At 48.5% G+C, this 21,436-nt stretch overlaps 1 long non-coding RNA gene across 1 annotated transcript; it reads left to right on the top strand.

Annotated features, from left to right (window-relative positions):
• Window positions 1–326: 326 nt before the first annotated feature.
• Window positions 327–3,470, top strand: LOC126499132 (uncharacterized). Its single transcript, XR_007590994.1, has 3 exons — window positions 327–1,471; window positions 2,168–2,379; window positions 2,855–3,470. It is a non-coding gene; the product is annotated as an uncharacterized lncRNA (long non-coding RNA).
• Window positions 3,471–21,436: the final 17,966 nt, after the last annotated feature.

The raw sequence follows: 21,436 nt of genomic DNA, 5'->3' as shown, positions 1-21,436 counted from the left end.
CCGTTTCCAAGCACCCCTCTACTTGTATAATAAACTTGCTCAGCGGGAGACAGTGGTGCGAGGGAAGGGAGGTGGGTGGGCCAGGTGACGGCCCAGGCCTAGCTCTACCATCATTCCCTGAAGAATCTTGAGCAGCCGCAGGCACCTCAGCTGCAGGAGGATCAGTGCGGAGGAGGTGCAGGTGCATGCCAGCTCCTTGTAGCCTTAACTTCTTAAGACGCCAAGGTCACTGGTGTCGGATGGAGCCACGCAGGAAGAAAAGGCTTTTATTGTTGCTGAAATAACACTTACCTTTCAGAAAGGATTTTTAGCATTTGGGGGGAACATATGAAACATTTTAAAATCAAAACTGTTATTTTGGATATGAATACCCTTGACAGAATTTCAGACTTGTTAGGTACAATTTCTATCATGTCGGATGACTCATTAACAGGTTCTAGAATTTTTTTTAAAGATAATGATTTTCAATCCTTACTTCACTTGAGGTAATTTGCAAATATTCTCTGGAGGATTTTTGTTTTGACTTACTGAAAAATCTGAAAAAGAAACTTTTAAGCAGAAATTCTTTGAGGCAAAAACTATTTCCTTCTCATTTCATCAAGTGAGTTGATTGTGGATTCTTGTATATAAGGAAAAACTAAAGACAGACATAAGTCATCTCGAGGGCACACTTCTGAGATCAGAACCCCGGAACATTCCAGAATGTGGGTAGAAGAAATGCAATCAGGAAGAAGTCAGGCAAGGATCTAGGTTTTTCCAAGTGTCTAATGAACTAGTCCCGTGGTCACCTCTAGGGACTTCTGATTCACCCTAAGGTCACCTCTTGGTGGTCACAAGAAGTAGGGGTCAGGGAACTGCACCTGCTCGCTGTGAAGGAGGGGAAAATGTTTTTGTGATGGGGGGGGGGATCTTTGTTGCTGTTGTTTTTCTTCAGTGACCCGGAATGAAGAGGTAAGTACTTGCTCTCGAGGAGAGCCACCAACTAGCGTTGCTCAGCGCACAGGATGCCTTCCCAACCAGCGATTTTCACTTCTGAAATAATCAAATACGAAGCTGACTGGAGAAGTCCATTTTCCTAGCCCACGAGTAAAGGTCGATAAAAGGATCCCTCTTCTCTTCATTGATGCTGCACCCCAAACAGGCAGCGTCGAGTTACCTGATAGGGCCCTGATAGGTGCCAGGTCCCGTGTGTCAGAGCGTCAGCCGCACAGACTTTCAAGGCCCTGCCGTGGTGGGAACAGGTGCTTCCATGGGGAAAGTCAAGGGGAACGATGATCCCACAAAGCCTGACACGTGACTCGAGATTCCGGTGTTTACTCACCTGGAGACAGATAGGAATCCTTCTGTGGCTAATTCTTGGCAGCCGAGGATTTTTCTAGCAGCGCCAGAGCTGCAGAATTTTTATCTGCGATTTCCCACGGGCCTGTAACAGTGTCTGCCATGTTAACTGGAACGGCTCTTTCATGGGAAGGTAAGATTCTCGGCAGCATGCTGGGGAAAAAAGCACCATAGATTCCTGTAGAAGAGATGCTGCCTCTATTGTTGGCTGTGACGCAGAACAAGAAAACGCACGGGGCAGGCGTTTGTTTCCTAACAAGCTGTATTCAAGAAAAAAAAATGGTGTTTGATCAGTTAGTTCTGAAAGAGATTTTAATAGAGTCAGATGACTTTTGTTGGCTTGCTTTCCACTGCATGTAACATACACTGTGAGATTCAGTTAGGCTGATGTCAAAAACCTGTTTTCTGGAGGGAAGGAGGTTGGCTTTGATCCTGGAGGGGACAAAAGTAGCTCAAGCAGCTTCTTTATCTATATTTTTTTAAAAAAAAAATTCTCAAGTGTAGGTTCTAACTCCATAGAACATGATGAAAAATAATGCCTGTAGTATCTTAAATACCAAATGAAACTTCATAATTAGTATTTATATTACTATTCAGAGACGCTTTATAACAAACATCCAAACCATTCCTCCTCTTTACCCAATGCAAAATAGAATCCCACGAGGAAGACATGAGGAGGACCAATGTATCCTTACTTTAAGTGGAAGCTCAGAGCTAAGGGCTAGAGCACCTGCCTTGCAAGCTGAGGTCCTGGGTTCATCTCCAGCACCCTCCCTGCCACACCAATCTAGAGGCTGAAATACAAATTGGTGGTTTTGTGGTTTTGCAGGAACAGCCCTGTAAGAACGTAACGCTTGACAAGGGACTGCTCTCCCACCGACTAGAAGACCGTGCTTCTCTCTGAAGTACCCAGAATGCACGTCACCGTGCGCTTCACACCACCAGGTGCGCTTCTCGCCACCAGGGTGTTCGGTGCACTGCTCTTCTGTGGATGTGTTTTCCGGCGCAGGCCGAGCACTCCTCGAGACCAGGAACTGCGTGGTATTTTGATTTTACTTTTCTGCACCTTGAACAATGATGGGCTTCCGGCCGATGCGGGGCTGATGCATGGGTGGATGGTTAGATGGATAGTACCCGCCAATCAGTGGGGTGATGGCTTGCCTTCCGATGGCTTTCTTATCCGAGAGCCAGGGGGCTGTACTATTCTGCCTCAGCACTAACCCTGCCCGTTACAGTGTGCAGTTATTAGTCTCCAAGATAACTGTGAAAGCTCGAGCTGCAGCCTGAACCAGGCACAACCAGTGGTTCCTCACCTTCCCCCGGGGCCTCGCCCCAACACCATGGGTAGAAACTCAAACTTCTTAAAGCGTGCTAGCTGACTGCACAGAGTAAGAAGTCACCAAGTGTGGCCCAGGGGAGGTCCTATTTGAATTTGATAATTTTATGAAAACTCTTTGTTCCATTTCCCAAGATAACCATCTCTTTGTTTTCATATAAAACTGTTTCTCCAAACCAGGCGTGCAATGTCCCCAGCCAGTGGCTTGTAGTATCCCTGTTGCAGCACATGACCAAGTACTTCCAGCCTGTGTGAGAAGCACTGTAGGAAGTGGAGGCTTGCTTGTGTGTGGAGACTGAACGTGCGAAGGGTATCATTGCCCCCTCTCGTGAGGCTTTTCTGACTTCCCTTCCCACTGAGCTGAAAACAGCCTCGTGTCTGAAGGGGAGAAAAGGCAAGAGAGAACTTGATGGAAAGGAAAAGGCAAGCCACCCAGAGCCTCCTGGAGGGAGATCAGATCAACCTCCTTGGCCCGGATGTCACAGGTAGGAGATGGAGGGATGGAGACCTTTGGCAAAGGAGAAGAAGCCTAGGCTTGGAAGAGAGACGTTCTGGGCCACCGCTCTCTGGAGAAATGTGATGAAGGCAGAGATGACGGTGGGTACACGTGAGTGCTGGTGATTATGCCTCACTTCAGACTTCTGGTGTATGCTCATTATGAGCTTGACCATGTGCCCCCAAAACTCAAAAGACATACAATTAACATTCACAGCCCAGTGAAGACGGAGGCCCAAAGGACCCACTGCAATGAGCTGTCTGTAGAGGGGAAGCCAGTGTCAGCTCTGCGTGGGATCTGCAGGGCACCACAGCCAGCGCTCGGTGAAGGTGGCCTAGGTATTGCAGTGTAGGGACACTTCTTGCCTTTCAGGGTGACACCTGCTTTGAACACAGAAGTATGAATCCAAAGAGAAAACAAAGCAGTTGCATTAAAACTCTCTCTTTCTTTCTCTCTCTCTCTCTCTCTTTGTACTTTCTAAAAAGCGAGGTGGTGACACCATTTAAGGACAGAGGGTAAGACACTTTTGGCGTTTGTTTTTTTTTTTTTTTCCTTTGGGAGATTCATTGGTTTGTTGGTGTGTGTGTGTGTGTGTGTGTGTGTGTGTGTGTGTGTGTGTGAGTGTGGGCAAATCCTTACCTGTCTCCTTGTTTGAGATGGAGTCTCTTGTTTGCCACTGGGTATACCAGGCCAGCTGGCCTGAGAGCTCCCAGGAAGTCACCTGCCTGCCTCCCACCTTGTGCTAAGAATGCTGGGATCACACAAGTGTGCTTCTGTGTCCAATTCTCATGGGTCTAGAGGTCCAAATTCAGTTTCTCGTGAATGCATAGCAATTCACGCATCAGGTCATCCCTCCAATTCCAAGAATAAGTTCCAGGCAGGATGTTGATTCCAGGTTCCTGCTGGAGTGTGGCTGGGAATGGAGAGCACAAGCATCCAAGAACTGCCAGCCGAGGGTTTGTACCAACTTGGTACCTCCCCTTGCGGCAACCGATAGAGAGAGCTCCCCTATTGGTGTGCCCATTTTTCTGTACCTGCTAGCCACACCGTTTCACTTGCTGCGTCGGACAAGGTGTAAATTCCTGGAAGGTACTACTCAGTATCACAAGGTGTTCTGGTTGTTTTGTTCTGGATATTGCTCTTTTAGTTAATTATCTAGTGCTTGCTATGTAATAACCGGAAGCAGGAGAGGATGCAAGGAGTACTATTCAGATAGTGTTTTAATGGAAAGCACACATGCGACACTGTGGGGACACAGCATGAGAGATGTCTGTCTGTCTTTCCTTCTCTTTTTCTTTGCGTGTGTTTATAATGGATTCACCTAAGCCTGTCACAAACTAAATCCAAGCATGTGGGTCCTTTTCGTTTAATATTTTCAGACACCCCCAGGAGATAAATAAGCACTGGAGGGTGTCAGGAGGGAAGTCAAGCCTCTGGAGATTGGGCTCTGGAACCCCAGCCACTGTAAACGGAGCCGGAGGTCTGTCAATCCCAGAGAGTGCGCTAGGAGATGGTTCGCGCGTGACAGCCGCTGCCTAGAGAATTAGAGAACGAATAACAATGCTCTCTGGTAAATTAGCCATGTTGCACTGTGCACAACATAGTGATGGAGAGGACTCTTACAGCGGAATGATAATTTGCCCGCATCCTTAACATAAAATGCATTGATTTTTTTTTTTTTACTTTGATAGACTTCTTGATTTTAAAACATGGGCAGCTCCAGGGGCGCTCAGCAAAGCACCGTCGTGAGACGGTTAGGAAGTGGAGGAGGAAACGGTGCAATCAGCAAAAAACCTTCGTGAGCCACTTCACCTCCCTCCTCTCACCTGTGAATATCAGGAAATATTTGTTTGTACATTCCTGAAGGCCTCGGAGTGAAAACGCGAGGCATTCATCATTGTCTTTGCTATCGCTAAACCGTGACCTCCCCGTGTTGGAGGGCAGAAAAGCGAGGCTTCCTTCTGTCCGCATTCGTCTGTTCTGATTCAAACAGTTCCTGTGTTTTGAATAGCAGAGGGAGGATGGAAACGGAGCAGAGCTGTACTTAAAAACAGCAAGCCAAGAACAAAAGCAGCGCGCGTGCAGCCAAAGGGGACCTTGGAAGATACATAGATGAAACAAAACGCTGCGCTTGGCTGAGAGTCTGTTTTCGAAAATGCAAAATGGAGAGCAGCGTTGCTCCAACCGGAAAGGTTCCTCAGTCTCCCATTCGACTGAAATAAAAAAAGGGGTCCTGTAATCTGCTCTGACAGTCAGAAGCTGCCCTGCTGCTCTGAATTATGATATTTGCTCTCGACTAATACAGATTTTTCCAAAGCAGGGCAGCATTTGTAGCTAGAGCGTGCCCTGCCCTTCGGCAGAGCACAGCCATGCCAGTCAGTCTCACTGATGCCTTTCCTCCTCGTCCCATCCCCCACACCCTTCCGCTTCTTCATGTTCCAATCACCACCATTTCCGTGCCGTCCTTTGTTTGCTTGTCTGGTCTCCCTTCCTAGGGTCCCTATTAATTTAGTAAAGGCAGACTTTTTTCTTTTAAAGAAAAATTCTCACTATCCATCCTGGGGCTGACCTCAAACTCAAGGTCTCCCTGCCTTAGTCTTCCAACTGCTGGCGTTTGGGGCGTGGGCCGCTATGCCTAGCTAAAGCCTTAGGTCTCTACCCTTCAAGGCGAACCTGCGGCTGCTGGACTATCCTGAGGAGGCGTCTGTGGGAGACCTGCCCTGTCTCCTCTGTATGCTTGCCTGTCTCAGAAATCTGAACTCTGTACCTCATAAATCTCAACCCTTCTCTTCTGGACTCCCATTTTCGGCAGGCGAAGGGCCTTCCCTGACCCCACTTCTCCTCCCCGTCCCACCCCAGTCCCCAGCCCTGCCATTGACCTATGATTGATCAGACACCCAGCTTTAGACCTGTGTCTCCTGCCACTTGCTACCCATCAGCTTTATGCAAATAGAAAAGGCACCCTTACCTCCACATGCTTTGCTGCCGTCTGCCAGGAAATAGCTACAATAAATATGCAAAGGGATAATGACTCAAATGTGAATGCCACCCCCTCAAATTGTGCAGTACAAACCGGCGCAACTCCGTGTGTCAATCCCGCCGCGTGAACTCGCCAGCGCTGTCCCGAAACCCTGCAGAGACATCCTAGCTTCGGTAGATCAGCCTTGCCTGGTTAGAGCTTTAAAATCGAAGCGTTTCAGCCATGATCAGAAACTGTAGAGAGATGGTTTCTACAAGAGACAGTCCCTGGGTAGCAGTGCCTGTAACAGTGCCAGACGCCAAGGACTTAGCCAGAGTTTGGACTCTAGTGTCCAAAAGTAGACAAAAGCATCCAAGTTTTTTTGTCAAACCTGACTGTGAGGGTCCCAGGGCAGGGACTGTGCTCAGCCAGGGTCACCATCACCCCTCTCTCTGTCTCTGCTTGTCCCATTGGTTTGCCATCCAGCCCCCTACTTCCTGGCAGTCTTTTACTACATAACAGATTTCCCCCCCCCCCCAAAAAAAAACTTCATGGCAGAGCTAGAAGCAAGTCGTGTATTTTGCTCAGAGAGCTGCAGCTGGGGAGGCTCCTGGGGACCACTGGCCTCTCCTCCCCAGAGCAGTGCTTGGGGATCTCTTGAGACAGAGAGCTCGCTAGCTGCTGTCCCTAGCTGCTGAGCAAGAACCCAGCTGGGGCTGTGGGTGAGGACTTGGGCTCCCAGGTGGCCCGTGGGCTGGCTCACACAGCGGGGCCCCATGCTCAGACCTCCGAGCTGACTCACGGCAAAGCAGAGACAAGCTACACCCACGGAGTCCTAACTTCACGTTTCTATGCAAAAGAAATGGCTGAGGATTCTAGCCACGAGACTTGAGATTGTCTTGCAGCGGCCCATCACCAGAACATGTAGGCTGGCCCAGCTCTCCCTGATGCCGCCCCCACTGTGCCTAAGGACATGAAAACTGCATCTCCCAGACTGCCTTGCTGTTTAGACCACAACTGTGAATTGGGCTACACCAATCAGATGTATTGAGGAAGAGTTTGGAAGGCAGAAAGGCGGTGTATGCCAGGTCCCCGCAGCCTGTGTTTCTGTCCTACCAGGAAGCAAGGTCATGGAGCCAGTGATGTCTCCTCTCCAGTCATGGGTGTCAAGATTCAGTTGGTGAGGTGCCATTGGCTAGGCTCCACATTCTAACAGGCACTCAGAGGTGATGGTGGCAGTCCATGCCGTTCCTGGCTTCCTGGCTACCCTCTGGCCTTGTTTTGGCAGTCACAGTAACTGCAGCTCCAACAGTGGTTTTCTGTATCTCAACCTCCTGGTCTGTGCAAGAGGCCACAGGTCTACTGGCAGAGTGGCTTGCCTGGTGCCCTCTAGCCCTTCCAATAAGTCTGTAAGTTATTACATCTTTCTTCACTTAAACACCCACCTCCTGCGCTGACCCCAGGGAAGCCTCAACATTCTGTCTTTCCTAGCTAGCTTTCTCTCACTACTTATTCTTTTCTTTGGTTTTCTTCCCATGATGGGGATTGAACCTAGGGCTCACGTACACTAGGCAAGCACTCTCGGCCCACTTGTGGTCCTTTCAGTATTTACAGAGTAGCTACACATGTACCAACCAATGTCTCTCATGACTGAGAAACATCCATGAGATAAACAGATTTGCATCGTCCCTCATGGGAGACAAAGAGCAAGAACCAGCAAAACACACCCTTGGGGCCCTTGGCTTGCTTTCTTTTGGGTGTAAAGTTTTCTGGAAACACAGCCACACCCATCTGGTTCTGTCCTGTCAGAGCTGGCTTCACCCAGCGCTGGCTATGTTGAGCACTGATTGACCCAAGAACCCTGAAAATACTTACTTTATAGAAAGTGTTTGCCCATTCCTTCTTTAAGCAAGTACCCATTCCATCTTTAAGCAAGTTCCTGTGACCCCATCTGCAGGCAACTGTTCACTCTATGGATTCTGCTGAACTGTGGGGCAAGTGCCAAGTTCAGGGTTAAGCATCTCATGAACATCCTCTGGGCTCGTTCTCAACATCTCAGGGACATACTGTCATCATCACTATTAATCTTTTTTTGTTGTTATTTTGTTTTGTTTCTGTTTTTTCAAGACAGGGTTTCTCTGTCCAGCCCCTGCTATCCTGCAATTCAGTCAGCAAAGCTCCAACTCTGAGATCCGCCTATCTCTGCCTCCCTTAGGAGTCTGTTATTATGACCCCTGCTTTACTGGCAGGGACACAGAATTACAGCGAGTTGGGTTCAGGTGAATGATGACAACGCTTTTAACAGAGAGAGAAGATGCAAAGGAGGACCAGAAAGGACAGACTCACGGACGGGTGACTAGTGAGGCCCCTGCAGACCCATGCAGGGGGTTGGATCCTCTTGTGTCTTGCTACATGAAAAGTGAGGGCTTCAAATCAGTACAGATTTGGGATTCAAACACCATTCTGTCACCAACTAGCTGTGTGACTCTGGGCAAGCTATGTGACCTCATTGAGCCTCTTACTTAGCTTCTGGGTCCTCGTGTAGTAAAGTGGCCTCCGAGGAGAATAAGATGTCGTATGTGTGGGGCCTGGAAGCAGAAGCGGGAGATAGTGGCAGGGGGAGGTCAGCAAGAGAAAGAGGAATGAGAAAGGCTCATAGAGAGGAGACAGACAAAAGCCGGGTACGAGATAACATTTATTTTAAAAGGCAAATAAATAGATAAAAAGCCATCTGCAAACAGCAGTGCTTGGCACGTGGCAGAAGTTCGAGACATGCTGGCGGCTCGCCCTTCATTTCCAAACTCACCCTTTATCCAAGAAAATAATCTACAATCACGAGTTTCGTTGTCTCATTCTCTTGCTGACCCTCTTCACTGGAAGGGGACTATGCCTGAGAGATCTGCCTCGCCCCCTACCCCCCACCCCCAGCAGCAGGGTGGTCCTGGGACAGCTGCTGCCTGCAGTCTCGGTGGGGAGTCTCCCACGCTGCCTTGAACACTCTCTGGGGACTCATCTCCTCATGTGGGGCTAGTTCAAGGGAGTCCACTCACAGCAACTGGCCCCACTGTCTGTCCCTGTCTTCCGGCTTCATAAAATGACCCACACCTCCAGACTTGCTGTGCCCAGTCCTCTTTGTAAAGACTTTACTCACCCTTTAGGACCCTAACATCAAGAGACAGCTGTGCTTCTACAAGCACCGTGTACCTGGTTGCTGGTCATCCGACGGCATGCACCACTTCACCACCTGCCGGGGTGTCGGTCTGGGTCCTAGAGTTTCCTTCTGGCCTCCAGGTTCACCAAGAGTAGGCACACTTCAGACCCTCTGATATTACGCTGAGCTCAATCCAGTGACCGGAATCCTCAGTTGCCATCTGAGTTCCTTCAATATGAAGTATTATGCCAGCACAAGGCTTTTTTTTTTTTTCTAAAGTGGAAATGCATTTAGAGAATGCTTCACATTAAAGGGATGAAAAATCAAAGAACGCATTTTTGGCTAGAAGTTCTGAGTCTCAGAGATGCAAATAAATTGAAGACTTTTTTTTTATATTTTGTTTCCTGAATTGATTGGAACCACGACACTGGATTTGGTGCTTAACACTAAACTTTCTGGAACTTTCCGCTGGGTAGAAATGCTATCAGCCCTTTACTGTGTTAGGATGGCTGTAGCCTCCAGTTAAAATGCTACACCGGACAAGAACAGCTGGAACACGCAATGCAGGAGACTTCCAAGTCGATAGGGAGCCTGCAGCCCCACCCTCAGCTGAACCAAGAGGTACCCCTGACTTTAGGCTTATAAGGAGAGGGTGTGTGTATGTGTGTGTGTGAGAGAGAGAGAGACAGAGAGACAGAGACAGAGAGGGAGGGAGAGAGGGAGGGAGGGAGGGAGGGAGGGAGGGAGGGGGAGGGAGAGAGAGCGAGAGAGGGAGACAGAGAGACAGAAAGAGACAGAGAGACAGAGAGAGAGAGGAAGAGAGAGAGAGGAAACAGACAGAGAGGAAGAGAGAGAGGGGAGAGAGACAGAGAGAGGGGGAGAAGGAGGGAGGGAGGGAGAGAGAGATTGGATACATGGTCACTCAGGTGAAAGGTTCTATGGCTCCAGGTCAAGAAGAGCTAGTGGCTCCCTCAGGCAGACCGCGCTGAAGGGTTGGTTAGCTGCATTGTGCCAGCACGTAAGACTTTCCCATGGCAATCTTGACTCCAGATGTGGGCCTGGCAGCTGGTCTGGGGCCCTGGGCCTGGGGTTCATCCAGCTCCAGACACCCTCAGCTTAGTGACTACTCGGTGCCCAAATGTCCCATCCTCATCCCCCAGCTTGTTCTCATACCTCTCCCTCTGTGGCTCGTGCTTGCGGTCATAGGTCATAGATACATCAAGAACTTGTTCCGAGCCCTCTCAAATGAGGGAGAGACTCCCAATGGCTAAAATAAAGTACATTTTCTTGCACTGACCCCAACCCCTCCCAAACTTTCTGAAGAGCAAGCAAGCCAACCTCAAACCACAGATCTGGGCCTGCATTGGCATGACCTAAGTAAATCCCTACAAAGATTGGCCCAGGCCTTCCCTGGACCTGCTCACTCAGGCCTTTCTTTGGACAGGAAGCCAGAAACTTGTCTCTAACATGTGTTTTAGTCTATACTGGCTGCTACAACAGAAATGCCATAGGCCAAGCGACTTACAAGCAACAGGATATTGGGCTGGGAAATCCAAGATCCAGGCCTCAACAGGTTTGGTGTCTGTCCGGCCCTGCCACCAAGATGTCTGTAGACAGTTATCTTCAGTTTAAAACGTTCTTCTTCTCTGTCTGTGGTGACATCAGTACTTTCCTACTGATGTGCTAAAGCACCATGACCAAGGCAGCCTACAGAATGAATAATTCATTTGGGCTTATGGCTCTAGAGGGATGAGGGAATCATGGGAGGAGGTGGCAGACATGGTAGCGGGAATAAGTGAGTGCTCACGTCTCTAACAGCAAGCAGGAAACAGGGAAAGCAAACTGAAACGGCGCTGGTTTCTAAACCTCAAAGCTTTTCGCCAGTGATGTATCTCCTCCAATAAGGTCCCATCTCCTAAGCCTCTCCAGACAGGGCTACTAACTGAGGACCAAGCATTGAAATGAGTGAGACTGTGAGGGACGTCTTGCCTGCGTGTCTCTCTGTGTACTACCTATGTGCCTAGTATCTATGGAGACAAAACGAGGTCATTGGATTCCCTGGGACTGGAGCCACAGACCTAAGATGCCATGTGGGTGCTGGGACTTGAACCTGGGAGAGAAGCCAGTGTCCTTGCCTGTCTCTCCAGCCCAAAGGCCATCTTCTTGTTGTGTTCTCACGGGGCTGAGATGGGGGAGATCACAGCGGCCTACTGCATGAACTCTCACAATGATCTGATTGCCTCCCAACACCCCATCTTCTAATGCTGCCCCCTGGGAGGCAGGAGCACAGCATCTGGACCCAGGGCGCAAACTTCAGTTTGTAGCACAGTGCTTACCTTTGCTTCCTCCTACTGAAAACTTGTGGCAGCAGAACATTCCATGGCACACGCTCATGGTCCAGGTCCTGCTCGCCTGGCCTCATTGGCTCAGCCGGCAAGGCTCCTGCCCTTAGCCTTGACCTGTGGAAGCAACAGTGCCACTCACCACCCTCCCTTGCTGGGATGAGGAATACGAAGCCCCTCCAGGAAGGGCCAAGAACGAACGGTCTCAGCCTTGAGCTTTTGGAGAAGCCAACCAAGCCAGGTCACACCAGATAAGCTCAGCAGGCCTCGACTCCTGAACAAGCAAGTCCCTGGGATGACAGCTCTAGCAGCCTGGGATCAGGGTCCTGGGAGTAACCGTGAAGCCGCACTTGGGACTTTAGAAGCACCTGCCTCATGCTGCCCCAGGTGGGGGTGCCCAGCTGCAGTCCTTCTGCTGTAGCTGACGCTGCAAAGGCCTGGCTGAGACCCCAAAACCTCAAGGAGACACTGCCCATCTTCCAGGAGAGTGCCAGAGGATCACAGATTTGCTGGGCACAGGGGCGGTCGCTCAGGGAAAGCTCCTGGTCTTATAGATGGACTGTCAAAAGCTACACTGCCAACTCTCATTGGTCCCGGTCCTGTCCTCACCTCAACTTCTCTTGTCTCCATGGGGAGTGGAATCTGGTGTCCTGTCCCCCATCCCTTTTAAATGTCCCCCTCACTTCTTTTGTAAATGTAACTACTTCATGTACCTCCTCTCTACCCCTAAAATCCGGGCACACTTCTCCAGGGTGGGGCAGAAGGCCGTCCTAGCCATTGTCAGGGACCTTCCCCAGGGAGCAAGGGGCTGTAGTGCTCACCTTTTAAAAACCCAAACCACTGTGCTGGCTGGCTATTTTTCTGTCAGCTTGATACCTGAGAGGAGGGAACATCCATTGAGAAAATGCCTTGGGAAGATTCGGCTATAGCAAGCCAGTGGGGCATTTTCTTAATTAGCGACTCACCTATACGGGAGGGCACAGCTCACTGTGGGCGGGGACACCCGGGCTGGTGGTACTTGGGTTGTATAAGAAAGTAGGCTGAGCAAGCCTCAGGGAACAAACCAGTAAGCAGGGCTCCTCTATGGCCTCTGCGTCATCTCCTCCCTCCAGGTTCCAGTCCAGCTTGAGTTCCTGCCTTGGCTTCCCTCAGTGGACTGTGATTCAGGATATATAACCTAAATAAACCCTGTTTCCCCCAAGTTGCTTTAATCCCGGTGTTTATCACAGCTACGGCAACCCAAAGACAAGCGTCTTCGGGCCAGAGAGGTCTACTCCCGTTCACAGGGGTAGGCGCTCGTGCCATCTGCCCTGACACGCTCAGGTTACCCATCAGGACAGCATTTAGTTAGATGTAGATTCAGGGACTCCTCTCATTTAAGGGGTAACCCCCCTTTTAAAAAAATCTACATTTTTAAAGACCCAAAATGTAAATTTGCACTGCAAATTCGTGGCATGGGAACAGCAAACACCACAGATAAAGTAACACCTCCTCCCAACACTGTCTCTCCGGAAGACCCCAGTCCACTGTGTTGGCGTCTCTGTGGCCCTTCTGAATTTGCAGACAGGGTTGCTTCTGACATCAGCTCTCTCCAACTCTTCAGCAAACAACGCTTCTCAGAGAACTTGCCCCATCTGCACGTGTCCACCTTCTTAACAAACAACACAGAATCGCATACAGCAGAGACTTCATCCTTCATTTAGCCCTGCTTCTGTTAATAGTTTTGCTATTTCCGTATTCTCACTGTTACAGCCAATTTATGCCTTCGCATGTTTTAATGAATAACAGCAAGATTTTGAAAGATCTAGAGCTAGACTTGTTTCTATAGTAATTCAGTAGATTTTTTTTTTTTTTGAGAGAGAGAAGGTTTCACTATGTAGCCCACGTGGGCTTGAATTTCCAATCTTGTTGTCTTGGCCTCCTCAGTGCTGGCCTTACAGACACCATCACACTGCTCTACTTTAACCTATCCTTGTATTTCATGTCTCATGCGGAAATGTCTAGCCAAACTGCTTGGTCAGTGTTTGTAAGCCTCTTCCAGGAATCTTCATTCTGTGTAGATGTGTGTTTGTGGGTGCACATGCATGTGTGAATGTGTAGAAGCCAGAGATCGATGCCGGGGCTTCCTCAATTGCTCTGCACTTGACTTTGACAGAGAAGGATCCTCCTGTGGCCATTCCCCCAGTGCTGAGATGACAGGCACTCACTACCATACCTGACCTTTTTTTCCTAGTGTGTGTGCTAAGGATCAAACACAGGGTGTCACATCTGTGCAGCAAGCACTGTTACTGACTGAGCCATCTCCTCCTCCTCCTCCTCCTTCATTTTAATGAGCATCTAGATGATGCAAGTGTCCAGGGAGCATCCTTTGAGAGTACAGAAGATCAGTTGCGTTAGTTAGCTGTTACCACCGTAACATTAGCCTTACAGGATAGATTCCAAACCTCAATGGCTTCGAATTGTAGGTGCATCCCTTTCCATCACGGGTCTGCAAGTGAACCACCAGCCTCTGTTCTGGACGGCTTTGCAGGCTCAGAGTTCCAGTTTTCCTTCCTAGGACTTGGCTACAAGCTTCAGGTCAAATCCAGGTATGATTGTGTCCCCTTGTCCTGGATCCCAGAAAGAGAGCAGCAACTTCCTGAGGAATCCATACATGTTAAATCTGTCACCAAAGCACCTGTATCAAACCAAGCCTCTCCTGCTCTTCCAGGGTTTCCAGATCTGATTGCATCATGATCTCTACAATTGACTGGTGTGGGATAATCTTTTTGTACACTGGGAAGATGGGTCACCGTAATTGGTTTAACAAAATGCTGATTGACCTATCGCTATGCAGGAGAGAGTAGGTGGGACTTCTGAGAAGAGAGAGGAAGCCAGAGGGATGAATTGAGGTGCCAGGGAGATGCTGGGGGATGCAGAGTAAGGCGGGCATACAGTGACAGGAGAGGCAACCAAGTCACATGGCAAAACGTAATGAAAGGATAATTCAGTTACAAGAGAAGTTGGGGAAAAGTTTAAGCTAGCGGCCAGAGTTTCCTAGTTAATATTAAGACTCCCTGTCATTATTTGTGGGCTGGCAGTCCTGATGAGAACACATTACTACGGCTGATGAGACAAGTCACGTGGCCAAACACAAGTCAGTGGGCCTTACAAGTGTACCCACTCCTGGTGTGTGGGCTCTCCAAAGTTATGTCAAAGGGGAAGAGAAGGCAAGGCCCACGTCTTTCAACACCATGTACACCAGACTTTGGACCCCGAAGCGTTTGGGCTTGCTGCCTTTCTTAAGTGACACGGGGAAAATTTTCTGACCCCCATTGTCACGTTGACTCGAATGTCATCAAAGTAGTATTCATTTTTAGCATCTGGCTTACAGATTCTAAGTGCTCGGACAAGATGTGGACCCAAAAGCAACTTAACCGAGGAAGAGTTTATCTGTCTCACGATTTGAGGAGAAGCCTTGGAGCATGAGCTCACACATGAGCTGGTCACCTGCAGCAGGGGAGCAGAAAGCCATGAGTGGTGGCCCAGCTGGCTGTCTCCTTTTGATCCAGCCCAGCACTTAGGCCCGCAGCAGAATGCTTCCCGTATTCAGAGCAGATCTTTGCTGCTTAGCCCACCCTCTCTGGAAAGACATACTCAGACAGGTGTTTCCATGGTGATTCTCAACCCAGTCAAGTGGACAACGACGACGAGCCACCATAGCTTAGAGGAAACTAGAGCCGAGATCCTGAGTCTGTCATGACAAGAACGCGTTAATGGCATATCTGAGCCAGCTCCCACTTCCCTGTGAAACACGCGTTTCGTTTCCCCCACTGTCCCTTGAAGCTCTTTTCAGTTGTGGGTCGCACCTTCCTTTGTTCGTGTGGCTAAGCTTTGCTTACTTCCCAAGTCTTTTTCCCCCAAAGCTAGAAAATGAAGTTAATTACTGCAGTTCTTCAAAAGTTTCCGTTTTTTAAAAGTACAATCCAAAATAGATTTGTTGGGTCTTCCAAAAAATTTATCTATTTCCATGTTATTTTTGAGCTTTTCATTGAACTCCAGAACACGAATACAGATGGAAACATTTTCAGTTGAACAGGATCAAGGGTTCCAGCTTAATCAATTACTGCAGGAGATTCGGCCTGAGAAATTTTTATGTGGAGAATTATTGACAATACTGAATACTTCAAAATTTTATTTCTCAGTAATTGTCATTTCCTCCTAAATTTGGAGAATCTTACTTTTCTGGATTTGGGAGGAGGGGACCCTTAGAAATTCTGAGGTGTTGCTTATCAAAATGCTTTCATATTTTGGTGGGGGGAAATAGCTCCAGGGTAAGGCGCTGGCCTCACATGCAGGAGAGTTTGGCTCCCAGCATTATACAGAATTAATAACATAAATAATAACAATGATTATGTTTTCATAAAAGCCAACTTTCCATGTGCTAAAAACATGACCTAGTCTAATAGAAACATTTTTGAAATATCAATTTTTTACAGACATTTTATTTTTAAATTATGCGTATGTGTGCACATGAATATGGGTATGTTCACATGAATGTAAATGTCTGCAGAGTCCAGAAGAAGGTTCTGGATCCCCTACAGCTGGACTTACAGACTATTCATGGCTGAGGAAGCTAACGATCAACATGGATGTACTAGTTTGGGAACTGCCAATCAAAGTGCACAAACGGTAATGCTTTAAAATACAGGAATGCAACCGGGCAATGGTGGTGCACGCCTTATTCCCTGCACTTGGGAGGCAGAGGCAGGCAGATCTCTGAGTTCGGGGCCAGCCTGGTCTACAGAGCTAGTTCCGGGACAGGTGGGACTACACAGAGAAACCCTGTCTCGAAACACAAAACAAAGCAGACAAACAAAATGCTGCAAGCCAAAAGTTTGGTTTGTTTTGTCATTACCCTCAGGTAGCATTTTCTCTCTGCACACACATTTCTTGTGTCTCTCAGTGTGTCCTAACGTCCTCTCACATGGACCCCGAGAGAGTGAGGTTTACCCTAAAGGCTTCATTTCTGCTTAAAAGCCACCCCAGCCACAAAGGGCCTATATTAATTAAAATGAAGTCACATTTTTGAGTACTGGAAGTTAAGACTTCAAAATATCAATCTAGGAAAACACAGTTCAGCCCGTAAAAACAGATCACAGCGCATCATGGTGTATGCACCTCCCATGCAACTACTCAGAAAGCTGATAGAGGAGGGTGGCTTGAGCCGAGGAGGTAGAGATCATCCTGGGAACCCAGGGAGACTCTGTATCAAAGAAACAAAATAGATTATGGTCGAAATTATTTACAAATTATCAAAAGCATTATTGAAACATAATTTACATGCCTCACACCTTTAAATTATAGACTTAGTGGATTTTTCAGTATTCACTGGCCCACGCTGCCATCACCCCCTATCCCTTTCAGAAGGTCTTCATCACCCTGGGGGCCCTCGCTTATCGGCCGTCACTCTCCCAGTCACTGTCCTGGCCCTGCCCTTTAGCATCCACTAATTTATTTTGTCTCTGTACCTTCATCTCCTCTGGACGTGTCTTTTAACAGGACTCATGCAGCACGTGGCTAGTCGCAGCTCTCAGTATGATTTCAAGGCTCATTGGCGGCAGAATGTGTGCTGATTCTTGACTTTGTTGTTGCTGACTACTAGTCCATGTGGTGGTTTGAATAAAAATGACCCCTATTGGTCCATAGGGAGTGGCACTTTTAGGAGGTGTGGCCTTGTTAGAATAGGTGTGGCCTTGTTGGAGGAACTGTGTCACTGGGGCGGGCTTTGAGGTTTCAGATGCTCAAACCAGGCCCAGTGTCTCACATTCTCTTCCTGCTGCCTGCCTGTCTGTCTGGATAGAAAACTCTCAGCTCCTTCTCCAGCACCATGCCTTCATCCCACCATGCTTTCCACCATGACTGCAATGGACTAAACCTCTGAAACTACAAGCCAGCCCCAATTAAATGTTCTCCTTTATAAGAGCTGCCATGGTCATGGTGTCTCTTCACAGCAATAGAAACCCTAACTAAGACATTCTGTTTGTTATTTATTCGTGTATCAGCGGACGGGCATTTGGGTTGTTTCTTCTTTGTCACTGTTGTCAATAAGGCTGCTCTGTGTGTTTGTGTAGGTGTAGATTTTTCATTCTCTTCGTGTGTGGAATAGAAATACTTAGCCATCTGAATGCAATTAGAGGGTTGCTCAGATTATTGCTATTCAAACTAAATAATCAAGAACCGATAAACTATCTTCAACAGTTAGAAAACTTGAGCCTGCCCTGGAGAGACAGTTCAGCAGTGAAGGGTACTTGCTACTCTTCCAGAAAACCCAGGTTTGGTTGCTAGTACCCATGCTGAGTGGCTCTCAACTCCTGTAACTGCAGCTCAGCGGCCTCTTCTGACCATCTCAGGCACCAGCATACACATAGTGCGCGTGTGCATTTGTACACATGCGAGAACACACACATATTTAAAAGCCCATTTATCTGTGTAAGAATGGAGTACAATACAATTCAGTGAGCTGTTCTCAATTTAAAAAAAAAAGTCATTGAGAGCGAGTACTTATTTAAGAGACCTTACTGAGGCCTAAAAATACAGTGTTAAAGCCATGTGTCATGACACACCCTAGTGCTGGGGTAGCAGAGGCAGATGGATCTCTGTGTGTTCAAAACCAGCTTGGTCTGCACAATGAGTTCTGAGACAGCCTGGGCTATATAGAGAGGGACACTGTCTCAAAAACAAAACAAAAAAGTGCAGTGTTAAATAAACTTTTCTGAGCCTCACCTTTCTTTGTAGAGTACACTGGTTACTTTGATCATGAGGAAGCGCCTATAAAAGTGTAAAATGGATATCAAAGTGTCCCCTATCAGAAGGTCCTTCTGAGCTGACTCACTGAGGGCAGAGCAGCTATAACATAGGACACAGAGTGTCGTGTCTGTCAGTCTTACACAATCTAGAGCCCGGAAGGTTGGGTGTGACCCACAGCCATCCAACAGGGCTGAGGTGACAAGCTGGCTCTGCTGACTGTCCCCTCATGCCTGCCGGCCCACACTGCCTGGGTGATGGAGCAGGATCCAGGGAAGTATCGAACCCGTGGTTATCTTCCTGTGCCTGGCCCTCTGAGTCAGCCTGTAGATCTGGGTCCAGGAGACAGTGTGGGGCAGGAAAGAGATGTCCTACTAAGTCACCTTTTTATCCAGTTTCTGTCCATACAGTGGCACATGGTAAGGCCTGTCACCCCTCATCACAGCTCAGAAAACTTGCTCAGGCTACACAGCTAAGAAGGCGGGAGGCCAGAAGCCCAGCACAGACCAACAGTGCCCCGCCACGATCTGGCCTGCCTATGTTGCCTCTAGAGGCCCAGTTTTTATGCAAACCTTTCAGGCTCACAAATCCCTCCTGGATGCACCTTGCCACCTCTACCTATACCTCTCCTCTCTTCAGTCTGAGGAACCAGAGCAGCCACCTTGGCTTCCAGATCAGAGTTCATTTTCTGTGTGCCTCTGGGTCCAGACCCTCAGTCTGCCTCTTTTCTCTTTTTTACTGGCTTTTGGGAGGCAGAGGGGCAGGTGTTGACTTTGGGGTGTCCTCATATAACTGAGATGGATCATCTTACATCTCCTTAGGATGACACTCCAGCCTCCAGTCCAAACCCCAGCCCCCATCTCCTCCTTTCCTGGAAAGCCTCCCCTTTCCTGGAAAGCGATGTTTGACAATGTTGGATGGGCTCACAGGTGCCACCAGCAAGCCTGGACTTGGGGCCTTATGAGAAGCCCTCAGCCCTGCAGACTCCATGGTCACCTGCGTTCCCGCATATCACAAAGACAAGCTGAAAATCATGACAAGCAGATCATGAGGCAAACCTGCAGGGACAGGGCCATGTTAATGTCAGTATTAAAGCCGCAAAGATGTCCAGATTTAGTGCCTTCTTTCAGAGGTCCTTGGACCCACGCAAAAATCCTAAAGTAAAACTCTAGAGAAGGTAAGAGAATACAAGTATGTTCGCTTCCTTTCTGCTCCCCCTCCCTCCCTGGAGTTCACCAAAACCTCCAGAAAGAAGAACTCTGCCTGGGTTTAGAGGGAGCTGTCTCCAGTGTATCAAGCGAACACCACAACATAGAAAGCAGTTTGGGAGTTTGGATTCAGATGCCAGGTGCCAGCGTGTCCTCGCTCCCTGTAGACTCTGATTTTGCTCCCTGCTGCCAAGGCCTCCAGCTGATAGCATCCGCAGCCCCGTGACTGGGGTGCGGGGTGTAAAAGCACGCCAGCCTAGCTGCCTGTCACCACAGGAAACTCTGCTCTTTCCAGACCCAAATTTATGTGCATTCTCCATAAACTTTATGCTGCGCCGTGCTGCTGCTAAGCGTGATTTACGTGTAGGGTGTTGACTCATGGGGTGCAGAGCTTAGGAGAGCCCTGATGACCTGACCGGTTCACGCAGGCTGAGGACCTCTCCAGAGGCCTCACCTCACAAAGGCTGGGGGCCATGGGCTCCCAAGCTGAGGCCTTATTAGAGAGGTCTCCTGGTGTGTATGAAGCCCTAGGACTATGAAGGGTACCTTGCTAGTTTTGCAGATTGGAAGGAAGCCCCCATGCGAATGCATTTCCTTTTCCGCCATCCACATCCAAAAGGAGCCCACAGTGGGAAGTTTGTCTGTAGGAAAATGTGTAGGTGTATTCGGTTACTTATTTAATGTAGATGTGTGTGTTTTAAAATGGAGGAGATTCAGTTTTCTAAACGCTTGGAAGAGGAAAGAACTACGAATTAGGAGAGAAGCAGAGAGAAGCGTAGATCTCAGAGAGAATGAGGTGAGAAGTATACCACAGCCCCAGGGCTCCTCTACCGGGTGCGCTGAACCTGCTCCGACTTACCCTCGGCCAGTCCAGCTGTATGCACCACTTCCAGTCTACTCGTGACAATGACCAGTTCCCAGAAAGGAGAAAAAGACAGGACACCCTGACAATAAGCCTCATGGAGGCTTTGTTCCATGGATGTATTAGGGTTTTCTTTTTCATTTTTTGTTTTGTTTTTGTGAGCTTTTTATTTTTGTTTTTATTTGTTTGCTTTGAAGTGTTTGTAGGAGGAGGGCCTGCTTGTTCATCCGGGCCACCCCGCTAGCTTAGGCCTGAAATAACCTCACAAAAACTATATTCATTAAATCACTGCTTGGCCCATTAGCTCTAACTTCTTCTTCTTCTTCTTCTTCTTCTTCTTCTTCTTCTTCTTCTTCTTCTTCTTCTTCTTCTTCTTTTGATTTTTCAAGACAGGGTTTCTCTGTAGTTTTTGGTTCCTGTCCTGGAACTAGCTCTTGTAGACCAGGCTGGCCTCGAACTCACAGAGATCCGCCTGCCTCTGCCTCCCGAGTGCTGGGATTAAAGGCGTGCGCCACCACCGCCCGGCTTAGCTCTAACTTCTTATTGGCTAACTCTTACATTTTAATTTAACCCATTTCTATTAATCTCTGTATCGCCATGTGGCAGTGGCTTACCAGGTAAAATTCCCAGCGTCTGTCTCTGGCAGCTCCATGGCGTTCCTCTGACTCCACCCTTCTTCCTCCCAGCATTCAGTTCTGTCTACAGTTGGCCCTATCAACAGGCCAAGGCAGTTCTTTATTCATTAATGGCAATGACAGCACACAGAGGGGACTCCCACATCAGGTGTTGAGGTGTTTGTTGTTGTTGTTGTTGTTTTGCTTTTTTGAGGCAGGTTTCTCTGTGTAACAGCCCTAACTGTCCTGGAACTAGCTTGTCCTGGCAGACCAGATTGGCTTCGAGCTCACAGAGAGTTGCCTGCATGCACCACCACCTCCTGGCTAGTTATGTCTTTGTCCTG

This window comes from Alexandromys fortis, unplaced genomic scaffold (assembly GCF_014885135.2).
Source record: "Alexandromys fortis isolate MF-2015 unplaced genomic scaffold, M_Fortis_MF-2015_v1.1 scaffold_14, whole genome shotgun sequence".
Classification (NCBI taxonomy): Eukaryota; Metazoa; Chordata; class Mammalia; order Rodentia; family Cricetidae; genus Alexandromys; species Alexandromys fortis.
The sequence above is the reverse complement of the archived record's forward strand: the minus strand, read 5'-3'. Positions and strand labels throughout refer to the sequence as shown.